Below are 8,461 nucleotides of genomic sequence, written 5' to 3'. Positions count from 1 at the left end.
CAGGATTAATAGCATGTGGTGGTGTTGCAAGTCTATTCAAAATAGAAGGTGAATCAAGTGCACAGCTAGATGGCAATTTCTTACCTCCCCTCATCTTAGAGGGAAAAATCTTAGTCTTGGTATCTTTCAGATTCTTCATAGTGATATATTGATAATAATCCCGAGTGACTCAACAAATATAGCAATGCTCCCCGGCAACGGCGCCAGAAAAAGGTCTTGATAACCCACAAGTATAGGGGATCGCAACAGTTTTCGAGGGTAGAGTATTCAACCCAAATTTATGGATTTGACACAAGGGGAGCCAAAACATATTTGAAGGTATTAGAAGCTGAGTTGTCAACTCAACCACACCTGGGATTAACTATCTGCAGCAAGGTAATCAGTAGCATAGTAATATGATAGTTTTGATAGCAGTAGTAACGGTAACAGTAACAGTAACAACAATAGCAATGATTTTGTAGCAAGTGTAATAGTAGCAGTAGCAATAGTAACTTAGCAAGAACAATATGTGGAAAATTCGTAGGCATTGGATCGGTGAATTCATTGGTTGATATTCATCAAATATCAGTCATAACCTAGGGCGATACAAAACTAGCTCCAGTTCATAAATATAATGTAGGCACTACTGGAATCAGAAGATTTGTCATCCGCCCCTTCTTTGTAAAGAATGGCTTTGCCATCAGCTAGAGGAAAGCCGACGGCAAAGAGGCAGCGGACGGCAAAGGAATGCTTTGCCATCAGCCAGTATTTTGCCATCAGCTAGCTGACAGCAAAGCGTCTTTGCCGTCCGCTAGCTGACGGCAAAGAGGGTGTTGGGCCCACTTGCTGGTAAGCCCTAACGGGCCCCCTCTTTGTCGTACGCTAGCTGACGGCAAAGCGTCCGTTGCCCTCAGCTTGCGGACGGCAAAGGCGACACGGACGACAAAGCTTTAAAATAACTTAACAGCCCGCGCCCCCGCCGTCCCCCTATCTCTTTCTCCTCCTCTCCTCTCCGCCCGACGAGCACCGCCGCCGCCCTGTCGCCCCACGGCCCCGCCGCCCCTACGGCCCACCACCTCTCCGTCGCCGCCCCATCGCTGCCCCCCCGCCCGGTCGCCGCCCCCTCCCTGCCTCCCCACCCCTTGTCGAGCCTCCCCGCCGCAGCCGCCGGTGGACCGCCCCTGAGGAGCGCCGCCCGTTGCCGCCCCCTCCCCGCCATGTCACCACCGCGCCCCGTCGCCTCCCCCTCCCCGACCTGTCGCTGCCACCCCCTCCCCCACGGTGAGCCCCTGCATGCCACCCCATCTCCTTTTTCTGTTTTTTCTTCTGTTTTTAGTTTAGGTTTAGGTTATTTAGTTTAATTAGTTTAGGTTTAATTAGTTTATGTTTTTTAGTTTAGTTAGTTTAGGTTTAGGTTTAATTTGTTTAGGTTATTTAGTTCAATTAGTTTAGGTTTAATTAGTTTGGGTTGTTTAGTTTAGTTAGTTTAGGTTTAATTGGTTTAGGTTTTCTAGTTTAGTTAGTTTAGGTTTAATTAGTCTAGGCTATTTAGTTTAATTAGTTTAGGTTGTTGAGTTTAGTTAGTTTAGGTTATTTAGTTTAATTTGTTTAGGTAGTTTTTTTAAGAATAAACAAGAAAGATGAACAAAAAGAAGTAAAAGAAGAAGAGGAGTTGGGGTGTCGTGTCGAGGATCGAGGGGTCGGGGGGTCGGGGTGTCGTGTCGAGGGTCAAGGGGTCAAGGGTCACCGAGGGGTCGAGTGGTCGAGGATTTGCCATCCCGACATGACACCCCGACCCCTCGACCCTTAACACGACACCCCGACATGCCGACCCCTCGACCCTCGACACGACACCCCGACACCGCGACACGACACCCCGACACCTCGACACGACACCCCGACCCTCGACACGACACCACCGACACCCCGACCCCCGAGGGTTGCCGATGGTCGAGGGTTGCCGAGGGGCACCCCGACCACGACACAGCACCCCGACACAACACCACCGGCACCCCGACCCCCGACACGACAACCCGAGATCCTGACACGGCACCCCCGACACCGACACCCAGATATTAATTAGTTAATGTTATTAGGTATTTAATTTTTTTATTATGTTCATGATGATGATACACACTATTTTTTTATTATGTTTACGTTGTACTAATTTCGTTTACTCTTTGTCATTGCAGGTGTTGACAGATGGTGCGCTTGGGTCCAGAGCGCTTCGAGCCTCCTACCTCGGCGCGTGGGAGGGGTGTTGTTATTCCACACCAGAACCTTCGGAGAGTGCTGGTAGACAGCATGCATACACCCCCAGCACCTTCGGCGGGTGCTTCTTCTTCGAACGGGAGAGGAGGTCGGGGGAAGAAGAGGGGTGGAGGGAGAGGTGGACGGGGTGCTGGGAGAGGTAGGAAGGTTGTTCTGCCTTCCTCGCCGCCACCCTCCGCTGAGTCTCCAAACCACCAGAGTGCTTCGTCTCAGGTGGACCCGTCTGACCTGGACCCATGTCGGACTCCGGTCCACGAGCCTCGGGTCGACGAGCCTCTGGTCTCCGAGCCTCGGGTCGATGAGCCTCGGGTCCCAGTGTCTTCCTCCCAGGACACTCGGGTCCCACAGTCTTCCTAACAGGTGACTCCGGTCCCAGAGTCTTCATCACACGTGACTCCAGAGACTAGTGACCATGGTGATGATGTCGAGGTGTAGCGACCAGACCTCAAACAGTCTGTGCTGCTGTGCACCAGTGTCATCCCTGGATCAGTAATGCTGACACGCACAGTACAAATGGAGGATTTATAACAGAGTAGCAATCACACACTTATTACAACGAATATCTCAAAAGAGAATAAGTATGATAAATATGGCTTAAGGCCATCTAAAAACGATAACAGCGGAAGGCTTCGAAGATAAGTGAGTCCATCAACTCCAACGGCATCACTGAGTATAAGACCACGACCTAAGGCACCTTACTCGTCGTCCGAAAAGTCTGCAACATGAAACGTTGCAGCCAGAAAACGGGTCAGCACATGGAATATGCTGGCAAGGTAACACATAGAGAATAATGAACATAATAATGCTATACTACATGCATATTTGGCCGGTGGAAAGCTCTATGGTTACAGTTTTGCGAAAAGCCAATTTTTCCCTACTGCAAAGGAATAAATTTTATTTAACTATCATGGTGGTTGTTAAACATTGAGAAGGTACCTCCAACTCAATCCCAATTAAGTATCATCATTAACCCAACAAAATTAATTAAAGTAACATGGTGATGAGATTCACATGATAATCCAGGTACTAGATATTCAAGTTGTCCATAACCAGGGACACGGCTAACCATGATTAGTTTGTACACTCTGCAGAGGTTTGTGCACTTTTCCCCATAAGACTCGATCGCCTCCGCTTGATTCTCGCACTGCATGATGTTTGAGAAACGGATGACCGAGACACAGTCTTTCAGAAGCGTTAACTCTCTACCCTGGGTAGACCGTACCACCTACATCCCCTACATCTGCTAGTCTACCTCTTCAAGAGCTCACACAACTTAATCAACTATGCTAGAGCCCATAATAGCTTGTGGCTGCACACGGAAGTTTCTAGCATGAATAATCTCATGATCTCTTTGAGCCTGGGTGGCGGTCCATAGGATGATCACACGGGTACTCCGGGATATCCAAAAATGCATGCAGCACTGGGTTCTCCAGGTGCCTCAGTCCACCCAGATGTGAGTTTTAGTTGCCACCTTAAGTAAACCATTAATTAACAATCTCACATCTGTCATGAATATCTCTCAAACCCAATCCACGTCTACAAGCATAGCATGGCAATATAAGCAAACGTAGAAGTAACTCCCAAGGGTTTGATAAATAAAACAGGTAATAGGTACTACCGCAACTACTTCCCAGTACCCACAGTTTAATTAGATCCTAACCATGCAGTGTATGAGGATTGATCTAATGCAATAAAAACTGGGTATGGAAAAGTATGATCAAAGTGTTACTTGCCTTGCTGATGATCCGCGAAACCTAGAGATTCGAAGTAACAAGCGGCGCACTCCAGGTACTCAAACGCAAACAAACAAGCAAACAATAAGTACTCATCTAATGCACAAGTAAAACTCAAATAAAAGATCCAACCAGAAAGTTCAACTTAAGAACTCCGGTTTGCAAAAAGAATCAAATCGAACGAAGCAACGAAAATCAAACGGCGAAAGAAACAAGCTTCGTTTTCTAATCTGGATCTAGGTCAAATTTTACAGTAGCAGAAACTTGTTTGAGTAGGTTAAACGGAAAGAGAATTTCGAGACGAAACTCTAGGTGCTTGAATCGCCTGATTCCGATAAACGAGCGAAAAGTTAAACGAAAACGAAGTTCTGATCGGAAATCGCGATCTGGAATAATCGCGGAAAATTCGACGAAAAAGAAAAACTGACGAACAGTTAAACGAACGGACGTTCGTTAACAGCGACAATCCGACGAACACGTTCGTTAAAACGAACGGGTCGGTGAACGTTCACTAAGTAGTAAAACCGAAAAAATAAACGGATCTAAAAAACCGAAAACTAGGGTTTAGAAAAAAAATAAACCGAATCGTATTTTTTTTAAACCGGACTCGGGCGGCGGCAGCTCCGGCGGGGCGGCGGGGCTCGGGCGACGGCGGGGCTCGGCGGGAGGCGGCGGCGGGTGCGGGTTGGGGCGGCGGCAGGGTGAGGAGAGGAGGCGGGGTGGGGGGTATTTAAGGAAGGGGAGGGGTGGCGTGGAGGAGGGGGCAAGGCGGCGGCGGGGCGGCGTGTCCGAGCCGGACTCGGTGGCGGCGGCGCGAGCGTGCGCGAGAGGGAGACGACGCGGGCGGGCCGGCCTGGCTCGGCTAGGCTCGGCCCAGTCGGGCGCGGGTTTTTTTTGAAAAAAAATTCGCCGAATCTAAAAAAATCACAGAAAAATAAATAAAAATCCATAAATGATAAAACAAAATTTCCCCGTCTAATTAAAATAATTAGAACAAGGTGAACATTTTCTTAACCCAAAAATGCAGTTTTGAAAACTTGCAATTTTTTTAATGCAATTAAAATTGCAAATAAAATCCAATATTTGATTTTAATATTTTTCCTCCAATATTTCAATTATTTTGGAGAAGTCATATTTTCTCCTCTCATTTATTTTAATATGAAATATTTTTCGGAGAGAAAAATAATTAAAACCAAAATCCTTGTTTTATATTTGATAAAAATCAAATATGAAAAATCAAAAAAAAATCCCCAACTCTCTCCGAGGGTCCTTGAGTTGCTTAGGATTTATCGAGGATTTGTCAAAATGCAATAAAATATGCTATGCAATGATGATCTAATGTATAACATTCCAAATTGGAAATTTGGGATGTTACAAACCTACCCCCTTAAGATGAATCTCGCCCTCGAGATTCGGGTTGGCTAGAAAATAGGTGAGAGTGGTTCTTCCGTAGATCTTCCTCTCGCTCCCAGGTGGCTTCATCTTCCGTATGGTGGCTCCACTGGACTTTGCAAAACTTGATAACCTTACTGCGGGTGACTCGGCTGGCATACTCAAGAATCTTAACTGGTTTCACCACATAGGTCAAATCACTTTCCAGTTGAATCGCTTCCAGTGGCACTGTATCTCTGCGTGGCACTTCTTCAACTGGGAAACGTGAAATACATCATGAACTCCTGACAATCCTTCAGGCAATTCCAGCTTGTAGGCAGCTTCTCCCATACGTTCCAAAACTCTGTATGGTCCGATAAAACGGGGCGCTAGCTTTCCCTTAACTCCAAAGCGCTTCACTCCTCGAAGTGGTGATACTCGAAGATAAACTCTGTCTCCGACTTCGTGAACTATCTCCTTACGTTTAGAATCCGCATAACTCTTCTGCCTGGACTGGGCTACCTTGAGCCTATCGCGAATCAACCTCACTTTCTGTTCAGACTCCTTAATCAAATCTGGTCCAAACAACTGACGGTCTCCAACTTCGTCCCATAACAATGGTGTTCTACACCTTCTTCTGTACAAAGCTTCGAAAGGGGCCATCTTCAAACTGGTTTGATAACTGTTGTTGTAAGAAAACTCTGCATATGGAAAATTGTCGTCCCAACTAGATCCATAATCTAGTGCACAAGCTCTCAACATGTCTTCAAAAATCTGATTGACTCTCTCGGTCTGTCCATCTGTCTGTGGGTGAAAGGCTGTACTGAATTCTAGCCTGGTTCCCAAAGTTTCATGTAACTGATTCCAAAACTTTGAGGTAAACTGGGTTCCTCTATCTGATACAATGGTCCTCGGAACTCCATGCAAACATACGATTCTGGTCATGTATATCTTTGCCAACTTAGCACTGGTGTAAGTGGTCTTCACTGGGATGAAATGAGCTACTTTTGTCAAACGGTCGACTACAACCCATATTGAGTCATAGCCCGAACGAGTCCTGGGCAATCCCATGATAAAATCCATGCCTAGTTTATCCCACTTCCATTCGGGTATCGGCAATGGTTGTAGCAATCCCGCTGGCTTCTGATGTTCTGCCTTCACTCTCTGACACACATCACAAACTGCTACATACTCCGCAATATCCTTCTTCATTCCGGTCCACCAGAAAGTATCCTTCAAATCCAAATACATCTTGGTATTTCCTAGGTGAATCGAGTACGGTGAATCATGGGCCTCTTGCAAGATCAACTTCCTGATCTCCGGATCATTGGGCACATAAACGCGGTCCTCAAACCATAAGGTATCATACTCATCCTCACGAAATCCCTTGGCTTTTCCTTTGCTCAACTTTTCCTTTATCTCGTCAATCTCCTTGTCTGTCTTCTGAGCTTCTCTGATCTTTTCCATCAAGGTAGACTGAATCTCCAATGTCGCTAAATAGCCTCTTGGAACTATCTCCAAACATAGCTCGCGAAGATTCTCGGCTAACTCCTAGGGTAACTCTCTTGTCATGAGTGTGTTGACATGGCTCTTGCGGCTCAACACATCCGCTACTACGTTAGCCTTCCCTGGGTGATAATGCAACCTCATATCATAGTCCTTAATAAGCTCCAACCATCTCCTCTGCCTGAGATTTAACTCCTTCTGCGTGAAAATGTACTTCAAACTCTTGTGATCCGTGTACACCTCACAATGGTTTCCGATGAGAAAATGTCTCCATGTCTTCAACGCATGCACTACGGCTGCTAACTCCAAATCATGCGTGGCATAATTCTTCTCATGGGGTTTAAGTTGTCGTGAAGCATATGACACAACTCTTCCTTCCTGCATAAGCACTGCTCCAAGTCCTCGACGAGAAGCGTCGCAATAAACTTCATAATCCTTGCGTTGATCTGGCAGAATCAACACTGGTGATGTAACCAATCGTTTCTTCAATTCTTGGAAACTAGCTTCACATTCCTCAGTCCAATTGAATTTGGTGTCCTTCTTCAATAGCTCAGTCATGGGCTTTGCAATCTTCGAGAAATTCTCGATGAACCGGTAGTATCCTGCAAGTCCAAGGAAACTCCGGATCTCTCCAACTGACGTGGGTGATTCCCAACTTGTTACTGTGTCAACTTTGGCGGGGTCTACTGCTATTCCTTCTCCGGATATAACATGTCCGAGGAATCCAACTTCCTTCAGCTAAAATTCGCATTTGCTGAACTTGGCGTATAACTGATGTTCTCTGAGCTTCTCAAGTACCAAACGCAAATGCTCCTTATGCTCTTCTTCATTCTTGGAATAGACTAAAATATCGCCAATGAACAGCACGACGAACTTATCCAAAAACTCCATAAACACTTTGTTCATCAGGTTCATGAAATAGGCAGGTGCGTTAGTCAGACCAAATGACATAACGGTATACTCATATAGCCCATATCTGGTGGTAAAAGCCGTCTTAGGTATATCCTGCTCTCGAATCTTTAACTGATGGTATCCTGATCGTAGATCGATCTTGGAAAATACTTTAGCTCCTTGTAGGCGGTCAAACAAATCATTGATCATCGGTAGTGGGTACTTGTTTTTGATGGTCACTTCATTCAATCCACGGTAATCAACAACCATCCTCAACGATCCATCTTTCTTCTCCACTAGAAGTACTGGTGATCCCCAAGGTGACGAACTTGGGCGAATATAGCCTTTATCCAATAACTCCTTAATCTGCTTCTTAATCTCCTCCAAATCTTTTGCGGGCATCATGTACGGTCTCTTAGATATTGGCCCTGTGCCTGGCAAAAGTTCATTCAAGAATTCAATGTCTCTATCCGGTGGCATGCCTGGCAACTCTTCTGGAAATACATCCGGGTAATCCTTCACCACTGGTACTTCCTCCTGTACAACTCCTGATAAGGAATTCACTTGAATCCTCTTCGGCATATGCCGGGATACATACTTAATCCTTCTTCCTTCTGGGGTGGTAAGCAAAATCGACTTACTGGCGCACTCAATGTTCCCTTCATACTTTGATAACCAATCCATGCCTAATATCACATCCAATCCTTGTG

Source organism: Triticum aestivum, chromosome 2D, assembly GCF_018294505.1.
Source record: "Triticum aestivum cultivar Chinese Spring chromosome 2D, IWGSC CS RefSeq v2.1, whole genome shotgun sequence".
Lineage (NCBI taxonomy): Eukaryota > Viridiplantae > Streptophyta > Magnoliopsida > Poales > Poaceae > Triticum > Triticum aestivum.
This window is presented reverse-complemented; position numbering follows the sequence as displayed.